The sequence below is a fragment of the Electrona antarctica genome (genome assembly GCF_951216825.1).
Source record: "Electrona antarctica genome assembly, chromosome: 16".
NCBI classification, from domain to species: domain Eukaryota; kingdom Metazoa; phylum Chordata; class Actinopteri; order Myctophiformes; family Myctophidae; genus Electrona; species Electrona antarctica.
The window spans coordinates 8,620,411-8,633,328 of NC_136797.1; positions in this window are offsets into that span (position 1 = coordinate 8,620,411).

Here is a 12,918-nt window from a genome sequence, read left to right on the forward strand (position 1 = left end):
TTGGCACAGCCAATACAAAAATTGGGGGTTCAAAAAACCCCACAGTACCCCTGAAATGCATAGAAAACTGCTTTTTTTTGGCACAGCCAATAAAAAAATTGGGGGTTCAAAAAACCCCACAGTACCCCTGAAATGCATAGAAAACTGCTTTTTTTTGGCACAGCCAATAAAAAAATTGGGGGTTCAAAAAACCCCACAGTACCCCTGAAATGCATAGAAAACTGCTTTTTTTTGGCACAGCCAATACAAAAATTGGGGGTTCAAAAAACCCCACAGTACCCCTGAAATGCATATAAAACTGCTTTTTTTTGGCACAGCCAATACAAAAATTGGGGGTTCAAAAAACCCCACAGTACCCCTGAAATGCATAGAAAACTGCTTTTTTTTGGCACAGCCAATACAAAAATTGGGGGTTCAAAAAACCCCACAGTACCCCTGAAATGCATAGAAAACTGCTTTTTTTTGGCACAGCCAATAAAAAAATTGGGGGTTCAAAAAACCCCACAGTACCCCTGAAATGCATAGAAAACTGCTTTTTTTTGGCACAGCCAATACAAAAATTGGGGGTTCAAAAAACCCCACAGTACCCCTGAAATGCATATAAAACTGCTTTTTTTTGGCACAGCCAATAAAAAAATTGGGGGTTCAAAAAACCCCACAGTACCCCTGAAATGCATAGAAAACTGCTTTTTTTTGGCACAGCCAATAAAAAAATTGGGGGTTCAAAAAACCCCACAGTACCCCTGAAATGCATAGAAAACTGCTTTTTTTTGGCACAGCCAATACAAAAATTGGGGGTTCAAAAAACCCCACAGTACCCCTGAAATGCATAGAAAACTGCTTTTTTTTGGCACAGCCAATAAAAAAATTGGGGGTTCAAAAAACCCCACAGTACCCCTGAAATGCATAGAAAACTGCTTTTTTTTGGCACAGCCAATACAAAAATTGGGGGTTCAAAAAACCCCACAGTACCCCTGAAATGCATATAAAACTGCTTTTTTTTGGCACAGCCAATAAAAAAATTGGGGGTTCAAAAAACCCCACAGTACCCCTGAAATGCATAGAAAACTGCTTTTTTTTGGCACAGCCAATAAAAAAATTGGGGGTTCAAAAAACCCCACAGTACCCCTGAAATGCATAGAAAACTGCTTTTTTTTTGCCAAAACGCTAGAAAGGTCAAAGGTCAAAAGGTCAAAGGTCAAAAGGTCAAAGGTCAAAAGGTCAAAGGTCAAATCGCTAGAAAGGTCAAAAATCAAAACGTCAAAGGTCAAAACGCTAGAAAGGTCAAAGGTCAAAAGGTCAAAGGTCAAAAGGTCAAATCGCTAGAAAGGTCAAAATGCCACGATGCGTTTTTTCATCGCTAGAAAGGTCAAAGGTCAAAACACTAGAAAGGTCAAAGGTCAAAACCCCTGAAATGCATAGAAAACTGCTTTTTTTTGGCACAGCCAATACAAAAATTGGGGGTTCAAAAAAACCCACAGTACCCCTGAAATGCATAGAAAACTGCTTTTTTTTGGCACAGCCAATACAAAAATTGGGGGTTCAAAAAACCCCACAGTACCCCTGAAATGCATATAAAACTGCTTTTTTTTGGCACAGCCAATAAAAAAATTGGGGGTTCAAAAAACCCCACAGTACCCCTGAAATGCATAGAAAACTGCTTTTTTTTGGCACAGCCAATACAAAAATTGGGGGTTCAAAAAACCCCACAGTACCCCTGAAATGCATAGAAAACTGCTTTTTTTTGGCACAGCCAATAAAAAAATTGGGGGTTCAAAAACCCCCACAGTACCCCTGAAATGCATATAAAACTGCTTTTTTTTGGCACAGCCAATACAAAAATTGGGGGTTCAAAAAACAGTACCCCTGAAATGCATAGAAAACTGCTTTTTTTTGGCACAGCCAATAAAAAAATTGGGGGTTCAAAAAACCCCACAGTACCCCTGAAATGCATATAAAACTGCTTTTTTTTGGCACAGCCAATAAAAAAATTGGGGGTTCAAAAAACCCCACAGTACCCCTGAAATGCATAGAAAACTGCTTTTTTTTGGCACAGCCAATAAAAAAATTGGGGGTTCAAAAAACCCCACAGTACCCCTGAAATGCATAGAAAACTGCTTTTTTTTGGCACAGCCAATACAAAAATTGGGGGTTCAAAAAACCCCACAGTACCCCTGAAATGCATAGAAAACTGCTTTTTTTTGGCACAGCCAATAAAAAAATTGGGGGTTCAAAAAACCCCACAGTACCCCTGAAATGCATAGAAAACTGCTTTTTTTTGGCACAGCCAATACAAAAATTGGGGGTTCAAAAAACCCCACAGTACCCCTGAAATGCATATAAAACTGCTTTTTTTTGGCACAGCCAATAAAAAAATTGGGGGTTCAAAAAACCCCACAGTACCCCTGAAATGCATAGAAAACTGCTTTTTTTTGGCACAGCCAATAAAAAAATTGGGGGTTCAAAAAACCCCACAGTACCCCTGAAATGCATAGAAAACTGCATTTTTTTTGCCAAAACGCTAGAAAGGTCAAAGGTCAAAAGGTCAAAGGTCAAAAGGTCAAAGGTCAAAAGGTCAAAGGTCAAATCGCTAGAAAGGTCAAAAATCAAAACGTCAAAGGTCAAAACGCTAGAAAGGTCAAAGGTCAAAAGGTCAAAGGTCAAAAGGTCAAAGGTCAAAAGGTCAAAGGTCAAATCGCTAGAAAGGTCAAAAATCAAAACGTCAAAGGTCAAAACGCTAGAAAGGTCAAAGGTCAAAAGGTCAAATCGCTAGAAAGGTCAAAATGCCACGATGCGTTTTTTCATCGCTAGAAAGGTCAAAGGTCAAAACACTAGAAAGGTCAAAGGTCAAAACCCCTGAAATGCATAGAAAACTGCTTTTTTTTGGCACAGCCAATAAAAAAATTGGGGGTTCAAAAAAACCCACAGTACCCCTGAAATGCATAGAAAACTGCTTTTTTTTGGCACAGCCAATAAAAAAATTGGGGGTTCAAAAAACCCCACAGTACCCCTGAAATGCATAGAAAACTGCTTTTTTTTGGCACAGCCAATACAAAAATTGGGGGTTCAAAAAACCCCACAGTACCCCTGAAATGCATAGAAAACTGCTTTTTTTTGGCACAGCCAATAAAACAATTGGGGGTTCAAAAACCCCCACAGTACCCCTGAAATGCATATAAAACTGCTTTTTTTTGGCACAGCCAATAAAAAAATTGGGGGTTCAAAAAACAGTACCCCTGAAATGCATAGAAAACTGCTTTTTTTTGGCACAGCCAATAAAAAAATTGGGGGTTCAAAAAACCCCACAGTACCCCTGAAATGCATAGAAAACTGCTTTTTTTTGGCACAGCCAATAAAAAAATTGGGGGTTCAAAAAACCCCACAGTACCCCTGAAATGCATAGAAAACTGCTTTTTTTTGGCCAAAACGCTAGAAAGGTCAAAGGTCAAAAGGTCAAAGGTCAAAAGGTCAAATGTCAAAAGGTCAAAGGTCAAATCGCTAGAAAGGTCAAAAATCAAAACGTCAAAGGTCAAAACGCTAGAAAGGTCAAAGGTCAAAAGGTCAAAGGTCAAAATGCTAGAAAGGTCAAAAATCACTAGAAAGGTCAAAACGCCACGATGCGCTTTTTTCATCGCTAGAAAGGTCAAAACGCTAGAAAGGTCAAATCGCTAGAAAGGTCGAAATGTCAAAGGTCAAAAGGTCAAAGGTGAAAATGCTAGAAAGGTCAAAAATCACCAGAAAGGTCAAAACGCCACGATGCGCTTTTTTCATCGCTAGAAAGGTCAAAACGCTAGAAAGGTCAAATCGCTAGAAAGGTCGAAAGGTCAAAAGGTCAAAGGTGAAAATGCTAGAAAGGAAAAAAATCACTAGAAAGGTCAAAACGCCACGATGCGCTTTTTTCATCGCTAGAAAGGTCAAAACGCTAGAAAGGTCAAATCGCTAGAAAGGTCGAAATGTCAAAAGGTCAAAAGGTCAAAGGTCAAAATGCTAGAAAGGTCAAAAATCACTAGAAAGGTCAAAACGCCACGATGCGCTTTTTGCATCGCTAGAAAGGTCAAAACGCTAGAAAGGTCAAAAATCGCTAGAAAGGTCGAAAGGTCAAAAGGTCAAAGGTGAAAATGCTAGAAAGGTCAAAAATCACTAGAAAGGTCAAAACGCCACGATGCACTTTTTTCATCGCTAGAAAGGTCAAAACGCTAGAAAGGTCAAAAATCGCTAGAAAGGTCAAAATGTCAAAAGGTCAAAAGGGAAAATGCTAGAAAGGTCAAAAATCACTAGAAAGGTCAAAACGCCACGATGCGCTTTTTTCATCGCTAGAAAGGTCAAAACGCTAGAAAGGTCAAATCGCTAGAAAGGTCGAAATGTCAAAAGGTCAAAAGGTCAAAATGCTAGAAAGGTCAAAAATCACTAGAAAGGTCAAAACGCCACGATGCGCTTTTTTCATCGCTAGAAAGGTCAAAACGCTAGAAAGGTCAAAAGGTCAAAGGTCAAAAGGTCAAAGGTCAAATCGCTAGAAAGGTCAAAATGCCACGATGCGCTTTTTTCATCGCTAGAAAGGTCAAATGTCAAAACACTAGAAAGGTCAAAGGTCAAAACCCCTGAAATGCATAGAAAACTGCTTTTTTTGGCACAGCCAATAAAAAAATTGGGGGTTCAAAAAACCCCACAGTACCCCTGAAATGCATAGAAAACTGCTTTTTTTTGGCACAGCCAATAAAAAAATTGGGGGTTCAAAAAACCCCACAGTACCCCTGAAATGCATAGAAAACTGCTTTTTTTTGGCACAGCCAATAAAAAAATTGGGGGTTAAAAAAACCCCACAGTACCCCTGAAATGCATAGAAAACTGCTTTTTTTGGGCACAGCCAATAAAAAAATTGGGGGTTAAAAAAACCCCACAGTACCCCTGAAATGCATAGAAAACTGCTTTTTTTTGGCACAGCCAATAAAAAAATTGGGGGTTCAAAAAACCCCACAGTACCCCTGAAATGCATAGAAAACTGCTTTTTTTTTGGCACAGCCAATAAAGAAATTGGGCGTCAAAAAACCCCACAGTACCCCTGAAATGCATAGAAAACTGCTTTTTTTTTGGCACAGCCAATACAAAAATTGGGGATTCAAAAAACCCCACAGTACCCCTGAAATGCATAGAAAACTGCTTTTTTTGGCACAGCCAATAAAAAAATTGGGGGTTCAAAAAACCCCACAGTACCCCTGAAATGCATAGAAAACTGCTTTTTTTTGGCACAGCCAATAAAAAAATTGGGGGTTCAAAAAACCCCACAGTACCCCTGAAATGCATAGAAAACTGCTTTTTTTTGGCACAGCCAATAAAAAAATTGGGGGTTCAAAAAACCCCACAGTACCCCTGAAATGCATAGAAAACTGCTTTTTTTTTGGCACAGCCAATAAAAAAATTGGGGGTTCAAAAAACCCCACAGTACCCCTGAAATGCATAGAAAACTGCTTTTTTTTGGCACAGCCAATACAAAAATTGGGGGTTCAAAAAACCCCACAGTACCCCTGAAATTCATAGAAAACTGCTTTTTTTTGGCACAGCCAATAAAAAAATTGGGGGTTCAAAAAACCCCACAGTACCCCTGAAATGCATAGAAAACTGCTTTGTTTTGCCAAAACGCTAGAAAGGTCAAAGGTCAAAGGGTCAAAAGGTCAAAGGTCAAAAGGTCAAAGGTCAAATCGCTAGAAAGGTCAAAAATCAAAACGTCAAAGGTCAAAACGCTAGAAAGGTCAAAGGTCAAAAGGTCAAAGGTCAAATCGCTAGAAAGGTCAAAATGCCACGATGCGCTTTTTTCATCGCTAGAAAGGTCAAAGGTCAAAACACTAGAAAGGTCAAAACCCCTGAAATGCATAGAAAACTGCTTTTTTTGGCACAGCCAATAAAAAAATTGGGGGTTCAAAAAACCCCACAGTACCCCTGAAATGCATAGAAAACAGCTTTTTTTTGGCAGTCAATAAAAAAATTGGGGGTTCAAAAAACCCCACAGTACCCCTGAAATGCATAGAAAACTGCTTTTTTTTGGCACAGCCAATAAAAAAATTGGGGGTTCAAAAAACCCCACAGTACCCCTGAAATGCATAGAAAACTGTTTTTTTTTTTTTTTTTTTGCCAAAACGCTAGAAAGGTCAAAGGTCAAAAGGTCAAAAGGTCAAAGGTCAAATCGCTAGAAAGGTCAAAAATCAAAACGTCAAAGGTCAAAACGCTAGAAAGGTCAAAGGTCAAAAGGTCAAAGGTCAAAGGTCAAATCGCTAGAAAGGTCAAAAAACAAAACGTCAAAGGTCAAAACGCTAGAAAGGTCAAAGGTCAAAAGGTCAAAGGTCAAAAGGTCAAATCGCTAGAAAGGTCAAAATGCCACGATGCGCTTTTTTCATCGCTAGAAAGGTCAAAGGTCAAAACACTAGAAAGGTCAAAGGTCAAAACCCCTGAAATGCATAGAAAACTGCTTTTTTTGGCACAGCCAATAAAAAAATTGGGGGTTCAAAAAACCCCACAGTACCCCTGAAATGCATAGAAAACTGCTTTTTTTTGGCACAGCCAATAAAAAAATTGGGGGTTCAAAAAACCCCACAGTACCCCTGAAATGCATAGAAAACTGCTTTTTTTTGGCACAGCCAATAAAAAAATTGGGGGTTAAAAAAACCCCACAGTACCCCTGAAATGCATAGAAAACTGCTTTTTTTTGGCACAGCCAATAAAAAAATTGGGGGTTCAAAAAACCCCACAGTACCCCTGAAATGCATAGAAAACTGCTTTTTTTTGGCACAGCCAATAAAAAAATTGGGGGTTCAAAAAACCCCACAGTACCCCTGAAATGCATAGAAAACTGCTTTTTTTTGGCACAGCCAATAAAAAAATTGGGGGTTCAAAAAACCCCACAGTACCCCTGAAATGCATAGAAAACTGCTTTTTTTTGGCACAGCCAATAAAAAAATTGGGGGTTCAAAAAAACCCCACAGTACCCCTGAAATGCATAGAAAACTGCTTTTTTTTGGCACAGCCAATAAAAAAATTGGGGGTTCAAAAAACCCCACAGTACCCCTGAAATGCATAGAAAACTGCTTTTTTTTTGGCACAGCCAATAAAAAAATTGGGGGTTCAAAAAACCCCACAGTACCCCTGAAATGCATAGAAAACTGCTTTTTTTTTGCACAGCCAATACAAAAATTGGGGGTTCAAAAAACCCCACAGTACCCCTGAAATGCATAGAAAACTGCTTTTTTTTGGCACAGCCAATAAAAAAATTGGGGGTTCAAAAAACCCCACAGTACCCCTGAAATGCATAGAAAACTGCTTTTTTTTGGCACAGCCAATACAAAAATTGGGGGTTCAAAAAACCCCACAGTACCCCTGAAATGCATATAAAACTGCTTTTTTTTGGCACAGCCAATAAAAAAATTGGGGGTTCAAAAAACCCCACAGTACCCCTGAAATGCATAGAAAACTGCTTTTTTTTGGCACAGCCAATAAAAAAATTGGGGGTTCAAAAAACCCCACAGTACCCCTGAAATGCATAGAAAACTGAATTTTTTTTGCCAAAACGCTAGAAAGGTCAAAGGTCAAAAGGTCAAAGGTCAAAAGGTCAAAGGTCAAAAGGTCAAAGGTCAAATCGCTAGAAAGGTCAAAAATCAAAACGTCAAAGGTCAAAACGCTAGAAAGGTCAAAGGTCAAAAGGTCAAAGGTCAAAAGGTCAAAAGGTCAAAGGTCAAATCGCTAGAAAGGTCAAAAATCAAAACGTCAAAGGTCAAAACGCTAGAAAGGTCAAAGGTCAAAAGGTCAAATCGCTAGAAAGGTCAAAATGCCACGATGCGTTTTTTCATCGCTAGAAAGGTCAAAGGTCAAAACACTAGAAAGGTCAAAGGTCAAAACCCCTGAAATGCATAGAAAACTGCTTTTTTTTGGCACAGCCAATAAAAAAATTGGGGGTTCAAAAAAACCCACAGTACCCCTGAAATGCATAGAAAACTGCTTTTTTTTTGCACAGCCAATAAAAAAATTGGGGGTTCAAAAAACCCCACAGTACCCCTGAAATGCATAGAAAACTGCTTTTTTTTGGCACAGCCAATACAAAAATTGGGGGTTCAAAAAACCCCACAGTACCCCTGAAATGCATAGAAAACTGCTTTTTTTTGGCACAGCCAATAAAACAATTGGGGGTTCAAAAACCCCCACAGTACCCCTGAAATGCATATAAAACTGCTTTTTTTTGGCACAGCCAATAAAAAAATTGGGGGTTCAAAAAACAGTACCCCTGAAATGCATAGAAAACTGCTTTTTTTTGGCACAGCCAATAAAAAAATTGGGGGTTCAAAAAACCCCACAGTACCCCTGAAATGCATAGAAAACTGCTTTTTTTTAAAAAATTGGGGGTTCAAAAAACCCCACAGTACCCCTGAAATGCATAGAAAACTGCTTTTTTTTGGCCAAAACGCTAGAAAGGTCAAAGGTCAAAAGGTCAAAGGTCAAAAGGTCAAATCGCTAGAAAGGTCAAAATGCCACGATGCGCTTTTTTCATCGCTAGAAAGGTCAAAGGTCAAAACACTAGAAAGGTCAAAGGTCAAAACCCCTGAAATGCATAGAAAACTGCTTTTTTTGGCACAGCCAATAAAAAAATTGGGGGTTAAAAAAACCCCACAGTACCCCTGAAATGCATAGAAAACTGCTTTTTTTTGGCACAGCCAATAAAAAAATTGGGGGTTCAAAAAACCCCACAGTACCCCTGAAATGCATAGAAAACTGCTTTTTTTTGGCACAGCCAATAAAAAAATTGGGGGTTCAAAAAACCCCACAGTACCCCTGAAATGCATAGAAAACTGCTTTTTTTTGGCACAGCCAATAAAAAAATTGGGGGTTCAAAAAACCCCACAGTACCCCTGAAATGCATAGAAAACTGCTTTTTTTTGGCACAGCCAATAAAAAAATTGGGGGTTCAAAAAAACCCCACAGTACCCCTGAAATGCATAGAAAACTGCTTTTTTTTGGCACAGCCAATAAAAAAATTGGGGGTTCAAAAAACCCCACAGTACCCCTGAAATGCATAGAAAACTGCTTTTTTTTTGGCACAGCCAATAAAAAAATTGGGGGTTCAAAAAACCCCACAGTACCCCTGAAATGCATAGAAAACTGCTTTTTTTTTGCACAGCCAATACAAAAATTGGGGGTTCAAAAAACCCCACAGTACCCCTGAAATGCATAGAAAACTGCTTTTTTTTGGCACAGCCAATAAAAAAATTGGGGGTTCAAAAAACCCCACAGTACCCCTGAAATGCATAGAAAACTGCTTTTTTTTGGCACAGCCAATACAAAAATTGGGGGTTCAAAAAACCCCACAGTACCCCTGAAATGCATATAAAACTGCTTTTTTTTGGCACAGCCAATAAAAAAATTGGGGGTTCAAAAAACCCCACAGTACCCCTGAAATGCATAGAAAACTGCTTTTTTTTGGCACAGCCAATAAAAAAATTGGGGGTTCAAAAAACCCCACAGTACCCCTGAAATGCATAGAAAACTGCATTTTTTTTGCCAAAACGCTAGAAAGGTCAAAGGTCAAAAGGTCAAAGGTCAAAAGGTCAAAGGTCAAAAGGTCAAAGGTCAAATCGCTAGAAAGGTCAAAAATCAAAACGTCAAAGGTCAAAACGCTAGAAAGGTCAAAGGTCAAAAGGTCAAAGGTCAAAAGGTCAAAAGGTCAAAGGTCAAATCGCTAGAAAGGTCAAAAATCAAAACGTCAAAGGTCAAAACGCTAGAAAGGTCAAAGGTCAAAAGGTCAAATCGCTAGAAAGGTCAAAATGCCACGATGCGTTTTTTCATCGCTAGAAAGGTCAAAGGTCAAAACACTAGAAAGGTCAAAGGTCAAAACCCCTGAAATGCATAGAAAACTGCTTTTTTTTGGCACAGCCAATAAAAAAATTGGGGGTTCAAAAAAACCCACAGTACCCCTGAAATGCATAGAAAACTGCTTTTTTTTTGCACAGCCAATAAAAAAATTGGGGGTTCAAAAAACCCCACAGTACCCCTGAAATGCATAGAAAACTGCTTTTTTTTGGCACAGCCAATACAAAAATTGGGGGTTCAAAAAACCCCACAGTACCCCTGAAATGCATAGAAAACTGCTTTTTTTTGGCACAGCCAATAAAACAATTGGGGGTTCAAAAACCCCCACAGTACCCCTGAAATGCATATAAAACTGCTTTTTTTTGGCACAGCCAATAAAAAAATTGGGGGTTCAAAAAACAGTACCCCTGAAATGCATAGAAAACTGCTTTTTTTTGGCACAGCCAATAAAAAAATTGGGGGTTCAAAAAACCCCACAGTACCCCTGAAATGCATAGAAAACTGCTTTTTTTTGGCCAAAACGCTAGAAAGGTCAAAGGTCAAAAGGTCAAAGGTCAAAAGGTCAAATGTCAAAAGGTCAAAGGTCAAATCGCTAGAAAGGTCAAAAATCAAAACGTCAAAGGTCAAAACGCTAGAAAGGTCAAAGGTCAAAAGGTCAAAGGTCAAAATGCTAGAAAGGTCAAAAATCACTAGAAAGGTCAAAACGCCACGATGCGCTTTTTTCATCGCTAGAAAGGTCAAAACGCTAGAAAGGTCAAATCGCTAGAAAGGTCGAAATGTCAAAGGTCAAAAGGTCAAAGGTGAAAATGCTAGAAAGGTCAAAAATCACCAGAAAGGTCAAAACGCCACGATGCGCTTTTTTCATCGCTAGAAAGGTCAAAACGCTAGAAAGGTCAAATCGCTAGAAAGGTCGAAAGGTCAAAAGGTCAAAGGTGAAAATGCTAGAAAGGAAAAAAATCACTAGAAAGGTCAAAACGCCACGATGCGCTTTTTTCATCGCTAGAAAGGTCAAAACGCTAGAAAGGTCAAATCGCTAGAAAGGTCGAAATGTCAAAAGGTCAAAAGGTCAAAGGTCAAAATGCTAGAAAGGTCAAAAATCACTAGAAAGGTCAAAACGCCACGATGCGCTTTTTGCATCGCTAGAAAGGTCAAAACGCTAGAAAGGTCAAAAATCGCTAGAAAGGTCGAAAGGTCAAAAGGTCAAAGGTGAAAATGCTAGAAAGGTCAAAAATCACTAGAAAGGTCAAAACGCCACGATGCACTTTTTTCATCGCTAGAAAGGTCAAAACGCTAGAAAGGTCAAAAATCGCTAGAAAGGTCAAAATGTCAAAAGGTCAAAAGGTCAAAGGTGAAAATGCTAGAAAGGTCAAAAATCACTAGAAAGGTCAAAACGCCACGATGCGCTTTTTTCATCGCTAGAAAGGTCAAAACGCTAGAAAGGTCAAATCGCTAGAAAGGTCGAAATGTCAAAAGGTCAAAAGGTCAAAATGCTAGAAAGGTCAAAAATCACTAGAAAGGTCAAAACGCCACGATGCGCTTTTTTCATCGCTAGAAAGGTCAAAACGCTAGAAAGGTCAAAAGGTCAAAGGTCAAAAGGTCAAAGGTCAAATCGCTAGAAAGGTCAAAATGCCACGATGCGCTTTTTTCATCGCTAGAAAGGTCAAAGGTCAAAACACTAGAAAGGTCAAAGGTCAAAACCCCTGAAATGCATAGAAAACTGCTTTTTTTGGCACAGCCAATAAAAAAATTGGGGGTTCAAAAAACCCCACAGTACCCCTGAAATGCATAGAAAACTGCTTTTTTTTGGCACAGCCAATAAAAAAATTGGGGGTTCAAAAAACCCCACAGTACCCCTGAAATGCATAGAAAACTGCTTTTTTTTGGCACAGCCAATAAAAAAATTGGGGGTTCAAAAAACCCCACAGTACCCCTGAAATGCATAGAAAACTGCTTTTTTTTGGTCACAGCCAATAAAAAAATTGGGGGTTCAAAAAAACCCCACAGTACCCCTGAAATGCATAGAAAACTGCTTTTTTTTGGCACAGCCAATACAAAAATTGGGGGTTCAAAAAACCCCACAGTACCCCTGAAATGCATAGAAAACTGCTTTTTTTTGGCACAGCCAATAAAAAAATTGGGGGTTCAAAAAACCCCACAGTACCCCTGAAATGCATAGAAAACTGCTTTTTTTTGGCACAGCCAATACAAAAATTGGGGGTTCAAAAAACCCCACAGTACCCCTGAAATGCATAGAAAACTGCTTTTTTTTGGCACAGCCAATAAAAAAATTGGGGGTTAAAAAAACCCCACAGTACCCCTGAAATGCATAGAAAACTGCTTTTTTTTGGCACAGCCAATACAAAAATTGGGGGTTCAAAAAACCCCACAGTACCCCTGAAATGCATATAAAACTGCTTTTTTTTGGCACAGCCAATAAAAAAATTGGGGGTTCAAAAAACCCCACAGTCCCCCTGAAATGCATAGAAAACTGCTTTTTTTTGGCACAGCCAATAAAAAAATTGGGGGTTCAAAAAACCCCACAGTACCCCTGAAATGCATAGAAAACTGCTTTTTTTTGGCACAGCCAATACAAAAATTGGGGGTTCAAAAAACCCCACAGTACCCCTGAAATGCATAGAAAACTGCTTTTTTTTTGGCACAGCCAATAAAAAAATTGGGGGTTCAAAAAACCCCACAGTACCCCTGAAATGCATAGAAAACTGCTTTTTTTTGGCACAGCCAATACAAAAATTGGGGGTTCAAAAAACCCCACAGTACCCCTGAAATGCATATAAAACTGCTTTTTTTTGGCACAGCCAATAAAAAAATTGGGGGTTCAAAAAACCCCACAGTACCCCTGAAATGCATAGAAAACTGCTTTTTTTTGGCACAGCCAATAAAAAAATTGGGGGTTCAAAAAACCCCACAGTACCCCTGAAATGCATAGAAAACTGCTTTTTTTTGGCACAGCCAATACAAAAATTGGGGGTTCAAAAAACCCCACAGTACCCCTGAAATGCATAGAAAACTGCTTTTTTTTGGCACAGCCAATAAAAAAATTGGGGGTTCAAA